This window comes from Bos taurus, chromosome 6 (assembly GCF_002263795.3).
Source record: "Bos taurus isolate L1 Dominette 01449 registration number 42190680 breed Hereford chromosome 6, ARS-UCD2.0, whole genome shotgun sequence".
In the NCBI taxonomy this organism is placed as follows: Eukaryota; Metazoa; Chordata; class Mammalia; order Artiodactyla; family Bovidae; genus Bos; species Bos taurus.
In genome coordinates this window covers 35,368,617-35,384,950 of record NC_037333.1, presented here as the reverse complement: position 1 = coordinate 35,384,950, position 16,334 = coordinate 35,368,617, and the positions used below count along the sequence as shown (strand labels likewise).

Sequence of the window (16,334 nt, the reverse complement as noted above, 5' to 3'; positions counted from 1 at the left end):
CTTCTCCATTTGTTCTATTGAGATAACCTTGAAAAAGAGTTTTACAGAGAGTTAACAATAGAAAGGAGCTGTGAAAGTAAGTGAAGGAGACCTAAGAAAGAAGGTTTGAACTCTTTAAATTTGTTAAGAACTATCACTAATGAAACAAACTTTAAAATAAATAAGCTCTTTTACATAGCAAGTATTTTAAAATTATCTATTATTGACACATTAGAATGTTTTATAATGTATTAATTCCACATTATTGTCACATTGGTGGCATTAAAAAGATTTAATATTCTTCTCAGTCTGCCAGGAAATGATTTGGGTAATGGGAAAATTCAGGTTGAAGTTCTCTTTAAGGGTATTAAATGTCCTTAAAGAACTTGAAGCTATACTAAATCATTTCATAATTATTTAATGGCTTTAATCTGCTCTTTTTAAAATTGATGTGTTTTAGTGCAACTCACAGAAGTAACTTCTTGGTAGTTAGCACAGAGACAAAAGGTAAGATGCCTGAGGGGATCAGAAGATTTCAGGGAGACTTGAATCTCAGCCGTACTTCCATCCTTGCCCTGAGTCATCTAGCACATTTTGAGGAAGGCAGGAAAAGCAGGGCAGGAAAAGCAGAGCAAGATGTTAGGAATTCATTGTTTTGCTCCCCCATTTTTTTTTTTTTTAATTTTTTGGCCATAGGGCACAGTGTGTGGGATGTTAGTTTCTGACCAGGGATCAAACACGTGCCTGCTGCATTGGAAGCTTGGAGCCTTAAGCACTGGACTGCCAGGGAAGTCCCTGTTTTGTTCCCTTTGATACCCCCAGTGCCGTATGAAGCACATTGTGGGCATTGTAGTGGAACACTTGCTAAAGAAATGAATAAGGGCAGAAATGGAGAGTAAGCAAATCTAAGAGTACTGCATCCAAGGTCATGTTGCAAACACTGAACTCCTTTCTATCCTTTCCCCATTAGCCAGTGTGGTCCCCTGTCGCCTCAATCCTCAGCAGCTGCAGCATCACCTGAAAGATGATTGGAAATGTAGCATCTCGGCCTGCTTCAGATCTACCGAATCAGCACCAGCAGTTCAACAAGACCCACAGGTGAGTCATATGCACCTTAAAGCTGGAGAAGGCCTGGTCTCTCTACAAATCAGTGTCTTTTACTTTTTATTTACACTTTACTTTTAAATTTAATTTTTATCTTATATAGGGGTATAGTTTATTTATAATGTGCTGTTTCAGGTGTGTTGTTTCAGTAGTATCTTTTAATGGAATTTCCTCTTCCTGATTCTCCTGTCCAAAGCAGCTGGGTCTCTGAAAATTGTTTAATAACTATTGTTATGCAAACGTTCTGCCTTGCCACACAAGTTTTTTTCCCCTTGCTCCTTAATTCCAGACCTTTTCCCTGTTCTGTGCTTCCACTCTAGAAAATACAATCAGCATTTCAAACAGATATATCAATATTAACCTAAAGTGGAGAATTATATGGGAATTTCTGTATTTCCTAGAAAGGTGTTTCAGGATCATTGAGCAGGCTGTCTTATTAAGAACTTGAGAAAGATGCCTTCCTTGCCTTGCTAAAAAGCATGCCTCCTTTGGGCACACAATTTGTTTATGGCAACTGTCCCAACAGAATGAGTAGACTAGAGTTCCCACCAAAAAATCTGACCAATGAAAGCCATTCATTTTCTCAGTATTGCTAAGAAATACTCCTTTTTAATCATCAGGTGCAGAAAGATAATCTATGAATAAATGCTGAATTTTACATATGATTTAGATAAAATCATATACAGTAATAAAATTGCTTCATTTAGTTATCTGTAAAAATGACACCTTGGGGAATTAAGCAGAAGTTTTGCAAATTGGCAGGTAAGTCTGCTATTACTTCCTCTCACCAGCTCGATTTAATCCTGAACCCACAAAGCAGCTGTCTTTCCTAAGTTTCACCTATTTGGATTTGCCAAATGCCTTTCTTAATCATCTGGTGCTACCAGATGTCAGAATTCCCTGCTGCTATCTCAAGCATTGATAGTCTTTCACTTGTGGTAAATATAGCTTATGTTGATTCAGTTGGCTTGAGAGAGGCTGAACACATACTGAGTCCTGAGAGGCTTGGTCACAGCTGGAAGATGGGGCATCAGGAGTCTGAATACCGACAAAGCTTGCATCCTGTGCAAAATTTCCCTGTAAAATGACTCTTCCCCCCCCCCCCCCATTTACAGATACACTGTGTCTGAGCTTGCAAGAGGATGTGGTAGGCTGACACTTATCTTCTGTGTCCTTCATCATAAATCACTACTGTAAAAATGTTAATCACAACTCTTATTTTCTTAACAAGATTTGCCTGGATCATCCTCTGCTCCAGTTTTCAGTATGTGGTTGGTGGGTGATCTGCATCACTGTTATGTGGGGCACCTTTGAAAAATGCAGCTTTAGGGGCTTCTCCCAGATGATGCGAATCAGAATCCAAGTCCTGAGAACAACATTTAAACAAGCTTCCTGAGTAATTCTAAAGCACCTTAAATCTGAAACAGAGTGCTTAGATTAAGTTCTATAAATTAGGATTTATGTCTGTGTTGTTCCCTACACTATATTTAGCACATAACACAATACATGGAAAGCGATCGTTTCATTAAGTAAAATATCCAATGAAATCCCAAATATTGACTTCATTTTGCTTTTGAGGATCCTTCCAAATAATGGAAAAATACACTATGTCCTTTAAAGCAACAGATAGATAATCATGTTTTATAGATGTATTTTACTTTTTCAAAAGGACTGCCTTGAGTAGCTTATCTTTTGCCAATTTTGGCAAATATTTTTCAGTTTACATCACTGGGTGACTTTACAGCTGTTGGCTTTGCTGTCACAATGTTACAAATGGATAGGACATTAGTGTGCGGGGTCTTCTTTGTTACTAGGAAACCAAAGACACAGATCCCCAAAATGAGAGATGTTTGCTGCACATCCTACAGAGCTAGGCTCTGGTGACGCTCATGAAAGGATATGTACTGGAGAATTAAAAGCTGAGACTTTCATATCGGTACTTCAGAGAATTCAACAGCTCATTCAGGTCTGTGTTTTCCTGGAAAAAAAAGCTGAAGGAGAGATGCTTATTCTAAGGAAGAAATGTTTTTGTCATGATTTTAACCACAATTGACTGACTTTCTCTAAGAAGAGGAACAAACTTAATTACAGATTTGTGGTCTACACAACTTATTTATAGTTTGTCTTTCAGGTCTAAAAATGTAAAATACATTTTATAGAAGTCACTGGTGAAATATCAAAGACAAGGCTGAATAAGCATAGAGGCTGGAGGACATCACTAACTAGGTATTAATTTAGAACTATTTTGAGCTAATATTCTAAAAAATTGTTAAGTAATTGAGGACTTACTTGTGCTAGGTTCTGTTCTATGTAATTTATGAGTATTAATTCATTAAACCCTCACAACATAGCTATGGTGAATGCTCTGTTTTCATAGGAAGAATATAGGCAGTGAGAGGTTGAATCCCGTGCTCAGCACATGGACACAGCCATGTGACCCTGCAGGGATGCCCCAGGTAGTCTGAGTTCAGAGGGCAGAGGTCTGAGTTCTGCTGCTCCAACAAAAAGCAGAAAAGGCAGTGCCACTGCCTAATCCCTTGGGAACCAAAACCAAATCCTGCAGCTCTTTGCCTTATCCTCCGAAATGATCTGTTACCCCCAGCATGCTTTTTTTTTTCTTTTGGAAAGGAGACAGAAGCCTTCCACCAAATCCCCCAAGGGTCTTTCTGCAGAATTCCTTTCATTCTACCTGCGACATATGGAGGCAGCTTCTGGTTAAGTATAGCTTTCCTCGTTTCCTAAAATTTCCTGTGATGCTTCCAGGAGTTTTACAGAGTAGTCCTCTATGCTAAACTAGAAAACTACCCAGGTCCTCAGTAAAAAGGCATTTAAACCCAATAGCCCTCAGAGTGAAGCCAAACTTGAGACATTTTGATGCCAAACCTTATTTCTGACAAGAAATAGTGAATTGGGAGACTTTCCTGGTGGTGCAGTGGCTAAGACTCCATGCTCCCAATGCAGGGGACCCTGGTTCTATCTCTAGTCAGGGAACTAGATCCCAAATGCCTCAACTAAAAGATCTGTGTGCTGCAACCAAGACCTGGCACAGCCGAATAAATAAGAGTACATTTTTTTTTTTAAATAAATACTAAATTCAGCTCCTGTTTTCCTTTCCCCTCCTGCCACTTGAAATGACAGGAGAATTTTGGGTTGATGTGGCTGCAGAGCATTAACATGATAGTATTATTTTTCCTAATTATTAGCCTACTCTTTTAAGGGTTCACTAAAAATGAACTAGGATCCCTAAGAGTTGACATCCTTAGAAAATATGGCAAGGAGAATATGGACAAGCAGAGAAGTCTTCCACTGTCCCTCTTGCACACAAGTCGGAGGTTTTGAGGTGTAGTGATTTCACAATGTGCAAGTGACAGACATTATACTCTCAGTCTGATAGGTTTGAAAGACCTCTGTTGGCTCTAGTTTCAAACATGATTTTCAGCATTAATGTATATGTTGCTGACATTTCCCATCCTCCCTGAGATGTAGCTGAAAAAAGTTCTGTTTTACTAACAGGGATGTTTGGTTTTCTGGGAGAACAGTTACACACACACTAGAGAGCCTTATTGAAATACTAACTGCAAACTGTAAGTTTCAATCTGGTGAGAATTGCTGTACTTTAGCATCTGCATACAATTTATTTAATACATCTTTAGTTGTATACACTGAATTCATAAAAGAAGTCATAAAATCATTGTTTAAAATGATTACTTTAAAACATCAGGTACTTCTCAACTGAACTGATCCAGAAGCATGAAGGAGCAGTATTTGGTATGTTAAGGTCAAAACTGTATCACTTATAATATTTAATAATGTTTGCATTCCATATAATGTGAAAGTCTGAAAAGGAGTGCCTAAAATATAAATGCATTAAGTGATCTATGACATTAAACTATTATAATGTGATATATTATGAATTGTTATTTCATAACTGACAACTGTTTTTTTCCTTTTTTTTTGCTGCGAGAAATACAACCTGTAAGCTAGAGCTCCTAAATCTTGCCAGCATATGGTTGAGAGTAGCACTCATATGCTTTAATAATGAACTCATGCGGTTTTATGTGAGCAGACTGAAGCAAGTCTGATTTCCACATTTGTGTGTATGCATGTGTACATGTATATGTATGTCAGAAGTTCTGCAAAAGTAATTTTAATAACCAACATATCTTAATATTTTGGTAATTACCAATATGTTAAATTATGGTATATGGCATATTTGAACTATGTAAAAATACAAATTAACCCTTGAACAACATGGGGGCTTTAATCTATGTATAATTTATAACTGTCCTCTGTGGTTCATTCCACATCCACAAATTGAATCGAGGGACCTTGTAATACTATAATATTTACTGTTGAAAAGTATCCTCCTGTAAGTGGACATTTACAGTTCAACCCTGCATTGTTCAAGGGTCAACTGTATACAAATCATGGAATTTAGCTTAAACATTTCCCCTGAACACATTTGAATACCATAGTCTAGGTTATTCTATTTTATAACTAACCACATGTTGCCCATGATAACATCTGGAGAATCTTTAATATCTTTTTCTGTATCAGGTTAAGTTGTTACCTAAAATTTTATACTCTAGGAAAGAAATAATTTTCATTCAACTCTTTGTGTTGAATAACTTGAAATATATTTGTATATGCAGTTCCTACTTTATTCTAGCTGGAGAAAAAGGAAAGTACTTACCACATTAACTAGGAATCTTATATTTTGTAGAATGAAGATACTTCAAGGATCTATAATGGGAACTTGGTACTCAATAGACAAATGCCATTCAGGAAAACACCATTGAATATCCACTATGTTTGTGGTCCTCCATTTTGGCTGACCATTGGATTACCCAGGAAAGTTTTTAAAAAAATAGTGATGATCTGATACTTGGATTTTCTTCCAGAGATTCTGATTTAACTGGTTTAGGATGAATTTCAGGGGTTGGTATTTTCAAAAAGGTGCTTGGGGATTCTAACATGAATTCAGTTCTATCTGGCAGGGATTATTTGGGGTAACAGAGGAACAAAGATTATTGATGTCTCCAATGGGAAAGGAAAATAAAGAATAATTTAGCATATTGTGTTATGCTAAAAAGATGATAAATATTGAATATGCTGCTGCTGCTAAGTCGCTTCAGTTGTGTCCAACTCTGTGCAACCCCATAGACGGCAGCCCACCAGGCTCCACCGTCCCTGGGATTATCCATGCAAGAACACTGGAGTAGGTTGCCATTTCCTTCTCCAGTGCATGAAAGTGAAAAGTGAAAGTGAAGTCACTCAGTTGTGTCCGACTCTTTGTGACCCCATGGACTGCAGCCCACTAGGCTCCTCTGCCCATGGGATTTCCAGGCAAGAGTACTGGAGTGGGTTTCCATTGCCTTCTCCGAATATTGAATATATACGAATTAAATTTGATGTTGAGTTCATCAAATTACTGTTGATAGACTCACAGTAATTATAAACTTGGTAAAGTATGGAAAGGCTTTCAGTGGATGTGATTATTATTGAGCAGGAACTAGGTTTCTCTCAGCAGGGAAGAAATGATGTGAATCAAAGTACAAAACCATGAGATGTAGGGAGTCATCCTGTACTTCTGACAGTGGACAAAAATACTTAAGCACTCATCTGACCTCCATTTTCCTGATCTTTGGCACAACTTCACAGAATGGATTCTTTTTGTGATACCCTGTGTGTACTGGAGGGCCTGGGTCTCAGCAGTAAATTCCATATGCTGAGAAAGAGCATTAACTCTTTTAGATAATAATGCCTGGTAGACATAATTTCATAAATGGAATTTATATAGCTTGAAAAGTTAATGCATCTTCCCAAGTGAGGATCTTAGTCACTTCTCAAGAGCAGGACAAGGACCATTACTGTGTCAGAGTAAAACATAAAGCAAAGAGCTCTTTACCCCCATGAGGTCTAATAAAGCAAATCACCTACATGGAAAGACATTATTTTCTCCTGAAAGATAGGAGCACATGGTGAGTCATATATCAATAAAAACATAACCATAAGCTATTTAGTGATTCATCCATTACTTAGTTCTAAAATAAGCTTTGAGCAGAAGAGCATTTTACTTAACTCCTCAGATTCTGCTCTAAGATTCACCCATAAAAATTCTAGGGTCAAATCATGCCTTTGACTGCTAGATAAAATTCCCATTGATGTAAACCCTCAGGAAATCTGTGGTTGGCAGAAGAAAGGTAACAATACCTATCTCTCTGCTTCCACTTGAGAAAGTTTTTTTGACTTTCTTTTCTCTGTACCTAGATGAAGTTGGACGTTTTCATTTTTTTTTTTTTTTTGAAGTTTTCTAAATGTGGTGAACTTGATTTTCCAGAAATGGCCAAAGCAATATTCCCAGGGCCAGCATTTTGCCCTTTACTGTTCTCCCATCAAGAAGAAGAGTCTACTTCCCTTCCCTTTGAAACTTGGCAGACCTTTGGGACTGCCTAGATGAAAAGAATGTGGTACAAATGACATGTCATGTCTAATTCTCTTCTCTTTTGAACCTGGATGGATGATCAGGCTTGATGATTGAGCTGGAAGTAGGGAAGAAATGATGTGAATCAAAGTACAAAACCATGAGATGTAGGGAGTCATCCTGTACTTCTGACAGTGGACAAAAAGTGCTTAGGCACTTTGGAGGTCATCTGACCCATTTTCATGATTGAAAATGACTGAAAATGGGTCAGATGACTGCCCTTCATGACTGCCCCAATTAATAAAATGCAGAGGAAGTGATGCTTCTGAGGCTCAGTCACAAAAAGTGACACATCTTTTATCTGGCTCTTTTCCATCTCTCTCTCTTTTGGAATGCCCACCCTAAAACTCCATGTTGTCAGAAGCGCAGGCACATGGAGGCCATGTGTAGGTGCTCTGGTTGACAATCCCAGATGAGGTCCCATCAACAGCCAGCACTGACTGACAGACATCGGATTGAACATATATTTAGATGATTCCATACCCAGGCGTGGAGCCACACAGCTGAGGATGAGTAGATCAGAGTCAAGATGCCATCACTGAGCCCTGCCTAAACTGCACATTTGGAAACAAAATTGATCATTCTAAGTCACTAAGTGTTGGTATTTGTACATAGCAATAGATAATGCAACACTGAACAGCAATAAGGAATAAGTGATGTTTTAAAATTTCAAGATGATTTTCAAGATTTAATCAATTCTACTTTCAATACATTCAAAAGACATATTAATCTTCTAAGTCGATTACAAAGAAAGTAGAAAGAAGATTCAAGAAGTGCTGGAGAATGAAGAAAGAGGAGTTTGTTTCAGAATTGCATCCCACTTCCAAGCCCCCATCTTCCTCCATCACCTATGTTGTTACTCAGTTTATTTAGGGAAAACCAGAGCTCAGAAATTTAAACAAGCTTACCCAAACCTCTACCTGACTGTTTTGCCTCAGGCATCCTGTTTATTAATGCATAGTAAGTATATCAATCTCAAGAAGTGGTGCAGATTGTCTTCCCAGGATCCTTTCTTTCTCCTTATTATGGGCAGATAGACAGCTTGCACCTGGCGCGGTTTCAGTGCCCTTCCCCCAGCACGCAGCAGGCCTTCCATGGTGGCAGTTTCGTCCAGCCTGCTGGACTGCTTCACCCACACCCCTAGCCTTTTTTGCCACATCCTCTTGTGGCCAATCTTGAGCTACCACTTTCTTAGTTCTTTTTCTATGGTTCCTAGGGCTGATAAGCAATAACAGAGCTACTCTAAATTACTCTGTACTAATTTCAAATTACTCCTTGGGAGAAAAGTTATGACTAACCTAGACAGCATATTAAAAAGCAGAGACATTACTTTGCCAACAGAGGTCCATGTAGTCAACGCCATGGTTTTTCCAGTAGTTATGTGTGAATGTGAGAGTTGGACTATAAAGAAAGCTGAGTGCCGAAGAAAAAATGCTTTTGAAACATGGTGTTGGAGAAGACTCTTGAGAGTCCCTTGGGCTGCAAGGAGGTCCAACCAGTCCATCCTAAAGGAAATCAGTCCTAAATGTTCTTTGAAAGGACTGATGTTGAAGCTGAAACTCCAATACTTTGGCCACCTGACATGAAGAACTGACTCATTGGAAAAAACCCTGATGCTGGGAAAGATTGAAGGCAGGAGGAGGAGGGGACGACAAAGGATGAAAGGGTTGGATGGCATCATTGACTCAATGAACATGACATGAGTTTCAGTAAAATCCGGGAGTTGGTAATGGACAGGGAGGCCTGGTATGCTGCAGTCCATGGGGTTGAAAAGAGTCAGACACGACTGAGCAACTGAACTGAACTTAACTGAACTGAATTTCAAATAAACATTCACTGTCATTCAACAAGGCTTTTAAAAATTCAGCCTTCTTAAATTGCTAACAGTTTGGAAGTTAGTTGTCCCAGAATTTTTCAAGATGCCCAACTAATTATATTCAAGGCTTCTAATGTATGACCTAAATCATTTTACATGAGGTTAGAGGTCATTGGGACTCACTTGCCTTCTCCTGTGATTTGACACCTTTACATCTCAATAGCTTTGCCCCAAGTGTCCAGACTGCAGATAGGCATGAGCCAAACTAAGAAGGAAAAGCTAAAGACCAAAGTTGGCATCAGGAACTTCGTAACACAATAGGGGCAGCAGATAGCAAACGAAGTGCAAATAACAGAGACTTGAACAAATGAAGGTGACACCGAGAAAAAAATTCAGGAAGCAAGTACACTTAGATTTTTAAAACGTGTGTATTTAAAGACTCAGGTGGACCCAATGGAAGGACAGGTTGGGTAACTTTCAAATAAATGGGCCTTAGTTTTAAACACAGTGGAACTGGTGTCATGCCTTGTAGGCAGAGAAAGACCGGCTTCATATTGTCTTATGGGTTGTTAGGGGTCATGATTCACCTGAGAAATTTGCAGATGACCGGAGCAGATGCCTGAGAAGAAGAAGAAACCTAGAAAAGTTAGATGGGCAAATAAAGAAACGATTAGAAAGAAGGCAGACATATAGCCTCTCTATTGAGAAAGTTTTAACAATTGAAGCATCTAGGGGAAAGTATAAGCAAGGACCGGGGAAAGAAGTCGCTTGGTTTAAAAAAAATCCAAGGGTTATCCAATTCTATGTAGAATGTGGCATTTGAGCCAACAATCAAAGTTGTACTGCCTAAAGAAAATATACAGAAAAGTATGCTAAAATGTCCTGTGTCTCTACCACAGGTGGAAGGGACTTACAATAAAAAGACCACCAGCAAAAATGTGGAGGGCTATTTTTTAAATAAATGTTTTATTTTATTTGTGTATTTATTTTTTGCCACACCATGCGGTATGTGGGATCTTAGTTGCTGACCAGGGATTGAAGCCATGCCCACTCCCTTCATTGGAAAGTCAAGTCTTAACCACTGGACCACCAGGGAAGTCTCTGGAGGACTATTTTTAGCTTCCATGTGTCTCAGTCTTCCCAACTGTAAATTGTGGATCATAGTGAATCTCTCTTTTTAGAAGAATTTGAAGGATTAAATGAATGTATGTATGTACAGAGTTTGGAACAGGGCCTGGCATATCATAAGTATTAAATAAATGTTCCTGTTATAGTTAATTTTACTGTAAAATTCAAATAGTATAAAATCTTGATTCCAGAGTATCCAGTTTCTTTGAGTCTCTTAGAAGTTGCTAAGTGAATTCAGCAAGTGATGCTTCAACTTGAATAGGATGGAGAAAGTCCATATTTTGGAAGAATCTGCTTTTGTTTTCTGCTCCAGGGTCACTGCTGGCCTCTTCCCAGCCCCTCACTCAGTGTCCCCAGGGAAGATGAGTGGTGTGTTGATGAAGTCAGGAAAAACTGCTTACCTTCTCCTTACGGTATGCCTTCTCCCTCTTTCACTTTTGGATGCAGCTTACCTGCGGGAAGTATTAATTCTCTACTCCTCTGTGTTACAAACCTGCAAGATCAGGCCTGTGACTGCCCAGAGCTGCACTGTTACTGACTCAGGACATTTGTGCAATTTAAAGGTGACGTAGAGGAGGCCTGGGGTGGCCATACATATAAGACAAGTCATACTTTCCAATCAGAAATTTATTATAAGAAAGCCTATATTTTAATATCCATCTCTCTGATCTCTGTACCTTTCTCTCAATAGTTTTGAACCCAGGAGTGGAAGGCAATTGTGCTGTTCTGTGACTTCCTAATTCTTGAGAGCTAAAATTCATTCAAGGCATGAACATGTTTAACTTCAAAGCAATTTAGCACTTGATAAAAGGTACACTATGACATTTAGTTATTTATTTCTGTCCTGTCTTGATCCTTTTGGATATTCGAATTTTTATTTTCCCTTTATGCTGTACAGCTGATCGAGCCATTAGCAACTTTAATGAAGTATTCCATTTTTACAAAAGGATGTTTTCCTAACATGGGCTCTATCAATGCCCTGTCCTTCGTAGCCACCCAAAGTGGAAGCCAATTTCTATAGTGGTAATTAATGACAACAGTTCCATTCCTTGCACATTCAGCTCTGTGTCTCAATGAATATCCCCAACATATGGCAGCCTAATGAATCACTTGTATGTATTAGTAAAGTACACCTGCCCAGATCAGGTTATAGCTGATTCACTTCAGGGCTTTTATAAGCCCTCCACAGTAGCATCCTTCCCAGCCCAAGCACAGATTCTAGCCACCGTATGGTCAGAGTCCGATCCAATTAAGTCCAAAAACAGATGGACAAATTATTAGTTTGTTTTCCTTATTTATGTTTTATATGATTGTATGTCTTCTGATTTCTGAGTCTTTCAACCTTGGGTTACTTATTATTATATTCTAACATATTTCCTATGTTTAAATACACATCAGATTGGTCTTTGACTTGTTGGAGTTGATATCACTTCATGGCTAGGAGTATGGAATTTTACAGTATTAGTAAAATCTGGATTAAGGACTCTGACCTGCCTTTGTGTAATTTTCTTAATCAGTCTTAAGCCCTGATTTCCTTATCTAGAAAATGGAGACCATAGGAGTATCTTTCTCATAGAGATATACTGTAGGGATTAGAAGAGAAAATGAGCTGATTTATGTAAACTGTTTGGCAAAAATGTGCAACCCAAATATATGAACAATAGTAAGCATCCAATAAAGTGCTATTATCTTGTGGGTTTGTTTCAAGAAGAGAGTTTTTTCCTTTAATCTTTGTCCAATAATCTTTATTATTTCTTCCTTTCTGTGTTGCTGTCTAACCCTCTGGGGACCTTAAATGACAATTATCTGTTTTCTTCAAGGGAATAAATTTACTCTATCAGCCTCAATTGTAATTAATTAACAGTCATGCCAACTGTATGATAATGAACAATTTATCTCACATAATTCTTTCAATAAATATTTTTGAGTTCCTGGTGGTTAACTTCACTCTGGAAGACTCCTTTCCTTAAATTGTATCATTTACTTTAAAATATCTTACCATTTCAGACTGACCTTCCCCTGTTATTCTGAATTAATTATGTGTGTCTATATAAGAAAAAAATAAACTGGTCTCATTTGATCTTTAATGAACCACAGCATGGAACACTTCAGTGCCAATTTATCCATCCAGTAATTAATATTTCCATAAAAACATCACCCCTTTCCATCTTCCATGCTTTACTAAGAACTAGGGCTGCCAGATAAAATGCAAATGCCCAATTAAATATGAATTTCAGACAAAAATGAATATATGTCCCAGCTGTTGCAGACGGTATATACTTCTACAGCATTATTCATTATTTAACTGAAATTCAAATTTAACTGACGTTACTAAACTGGTATTCTTGCTAAGGATGTAAGCAGAAAGTAAATTTAAAAGCTGAAATAATGGTAGTATACTTAAGTATGATTGCTAAACTTGGAGATTGCTAGGCCATGTCATTCTTGTGTGTGTGTGGATATATATATATAACTATTTATAGATAATATATTCATACATTATCTCTCTATATATCTATAAATGGTGCATGCTCAGTTGCTTTAGTCGTGTCTGACTCTTGTGACCCCATGGACTGTGGCCCACCAGGCTCCTTTGTCCACGCGATTTCCTGGGCAAATATATTGGAGTGGCTTGCCATTTCCTTCTCCATGGGATCTTCCTGACTCGGGGATTGCACTTACTTGCGTCTCCTGCATTGGCAGGCAGATTTCTTACCACTGAGGCACCAGGGAAGCCCCATATACGTGAAGATATATATCTCTGTAAATATATAAAGATATATAATACATAAATATACATTTAACTTGATCAGCCAGGTATTTGCCATAACCGAAGAAAAGGCTGCCTGTGTTCCTTCACTTTGTGGTTTGAGGAAACATAGCTGAATCTACAAATTCAGGATGAGAATGTTGTTGCCTGTCCTGCTAGTCAGGCCTAATTGATGTATTATCAAAGGCCCAATTCAAGCCTGCTGTCTTTCCAGGGGCCCTAAGCCCCACCTTGCTTTCCTGCCTTCCTGGATCCTGTCTGCTTAACAATTCTTCTATTGATTTCTCAGGCTTCACCTGGAATTTCACCTGGGTAAAGCTGGCAGGATCAGATGAACATTTCAAACACAGAAATAGCTCATATCTAGACGGGTGAGTAAAGGCTATGAGATCGGTTCTTAACCGTGACTTTTGCCTGTAATTTAGCTGTCAACCTCATTTCTGTGAGCTCAGACTTAAGGACCATGTAACACAAACCTCAAGTTTAGAAGAAATTAATTTGGTTCTGTGCCTGTTCCCGTAAATGGGAAAGTGGAACTCCCTTTCTCTTTTCCGCGGTACACAGTTTTGACTTTCATTCTATAAATCTCCAGTCGTCTTTTCTGTCTTTAAGGTGCCTTTGCTTGGCTTCTAGTCCTGCCTTGTACACCAGTGACAGAGCCAAGGTAACTGAGTCATGGAAACTGCATACTAAGTTGGGCAAAAGGAAAGGTAAGAGATCATCTGCTGGCTTCTGATTGTATTCGCAATTGAGAAAATTGACAGGGCCTGAGTGATGGGTCAGCCATTGCTCTTCTTCAGATAATCAATTAAGACCATGTTTCCTCTTAAAGTCTTTGATTTGGAAAAAGAGGTCTAAAGACATTTTCTATTAAGGTAACTCCCCTGGAAATGTCTGCATTGTCTCCTAGGGGAGGGGAGGTCAATTACTACCCAGAATTAATATATTTCTATAGGAAAAAAGGTTATTATTAGCCCTACCTATAAGGCATAACTTTTAATGATTGAAAAAATAAATTTGAAGGATTAGATGACTAGATCTGTTTCTACAGAATGACATTCACAGTTAAAGTTACATGAACTATAGAGGGGGAAGTGATTAAGAATATTAATAATACACATACATGCACAAGTATATCAAGCTTGCTATTTGCATTAAGGCAGTATTATTATAAAAATTATTATAAAAAACAAAATCGAGGATCATAAAAAGCAAAGATTAATGTATATATAAATCAGATACTGTCTCATAAAAAGTAAAGGATGAATATTACAGTATACTTAAAATATGCTTCATATTGTATAAATAATTTAATGCAGACTGAACCCTAGAATAATTTATGCCCTGATCCATATGAAAGACACATTAAATAATTCAAACATACATGAGGCACTTTGCACAAATGTATGTGTGTATGTTGAATAGTACATTTTACTCCAAGGTAGGGGCTGGCAAATTATATCTCATAGGTTGGATATCTGTTTTTGTAAATAAATTTTTATTAGAACAGAGATACATTCATTTGTTTCTGTGTTATCTATGGATCTTTTCACACTACACAATAGACATGAGTAGTTTCAATAGAGATAATATGACCCATAAACATATTGGTAGAATAGAAATTTATCTGGTCATAAAAAACACTAAGACATGTTTATTGTATCTCTAACTATAAAAAACATTAAAAAATCATATTTTTAAAACAATTTCAATACATGAAAATCAGTTTAGCTCTTCAGTGTTGACAGAGAAATAGAAAAGAATGCCAGGTACTGAGTGAAGAGTTTAACGTGTGTGGAGACACATAGGAAAACACAATTTCTGGTATGTCCACTCCAATTTTCTTCTTCTCTTTATAATTTTACACATATTTTCCTCCTCTCATTTTTATTATTCTTTTTCTAGCTTCTCCTTACTTATTTCTGTTCTATCTTTCCCCACATTTTCTACATATATTTAAGTAGAAGATTCATGTAATAGATAAGGAATTTTTTATGTAGAAGACTTAAAACTTTTCACCTCTGCTGAACTAAAAAGATAAGCTGAGTAAGATGAATTGGCCTCTTGATAGTTTTCCCTGACTTTTGTTTGATGTTATATAACAGCAAAGCAGGAAAAAGTCCATTCTGGTTCAATATACTTGTAATAAGCTTTGGCTGTAACTCTGGTAATTTTTAAGATGCTAGAGATTAAATGACAAATAAGGTAGGTTGAGATCTCTTGTACTCTCTTGTATATCTTGTACTTTCCTCGAAGTGGTTAGAATTAATTTGTACTTTGTATGTGTAAGTGTGTGTATTTGGATCTTTCTCTGGACTGTCATCTCCATGAAGACAGGATGATATTCACTCTGCTCACACTTTTATTCTCAGTGCCTATCCTATCCTAGATCCTCCATGAATATTTACCTACTTGGATGAATAACAGAGAGTCATCATATAATAATTGAAATGACAAGCTCATTTAAGTCTTAGCTAAGTAATTCTAGCAGTAGTTTAAAGTTTAGATTTACGAAGGATCATACCAGAGACTGTGAGTTAGAGCTTATCATTTTCCATGACAGAAGATTGAGAAAATTATTTCATTAAAACATTAACTGAACATGATTTATAGGCCAGATGTTATTTTTAGTATTGGACAATTAAGACAATTAGAATGCCCATGAAATGTGTCATAAGTTTGGATTAGAAAACTCAAAGAAAAGTATTGAATGGACAAGGTGGTTGAGAAGAGCATTGAGTGATGAAAAGGAATCTGAGTAGAAGAAAGAGTATTCTAGTTTGTGGGAGTAAATAAGGGCAAGGATGGAAAGAAAGCTTGCTGTCTTAGAGACTAGCTGGCAAATGGTCTGCTGTGAGAACGGCATTCAGGAAGTTAAAGCTTAAACTACCAAGAAAGGTGGCAACTTGCTTACTCTGTCAAAGAGCAATATGCGTGAAATATTACTCAGCCACGAAAAAGAATGAAACAATGACATTTGCAGCAACATGGATGGACCTAGAAATTGCTACACTGAGTGAATGAAGTCAGACAGAGAAGGAGACATATCATAT

General features: G+C 37.6%; 1 long non-coding RNA gene across 3 annotated transcripts in view; it reads left to right on the top strand.

Annotated features, from left to right (window-relative positions):
* Positions 1–13,588: 13,588 nt before the first annotated feature.
* The window catches only part of LOC112447052 (uncharacterized), a 384,327-nt gene continuing 381,581 nt past the window's right edge, over positions 13,589–16,334 (top strand). For 2 of the 3 annotated variants that reach the window (XR_009494841.1, XR_009494840.1), the window contains exon 1: positions 13,728–13,991. This is a non-coding gene — a long non-coding RNA (uncharacterized lncRNA). Of the gene's footprint in view, positions 13,653–13,727; positions 13,992–16,334 lie in introns of those variants that run through there. The other variant, XR_003035096.2, reaches the window with a different exon arrangement.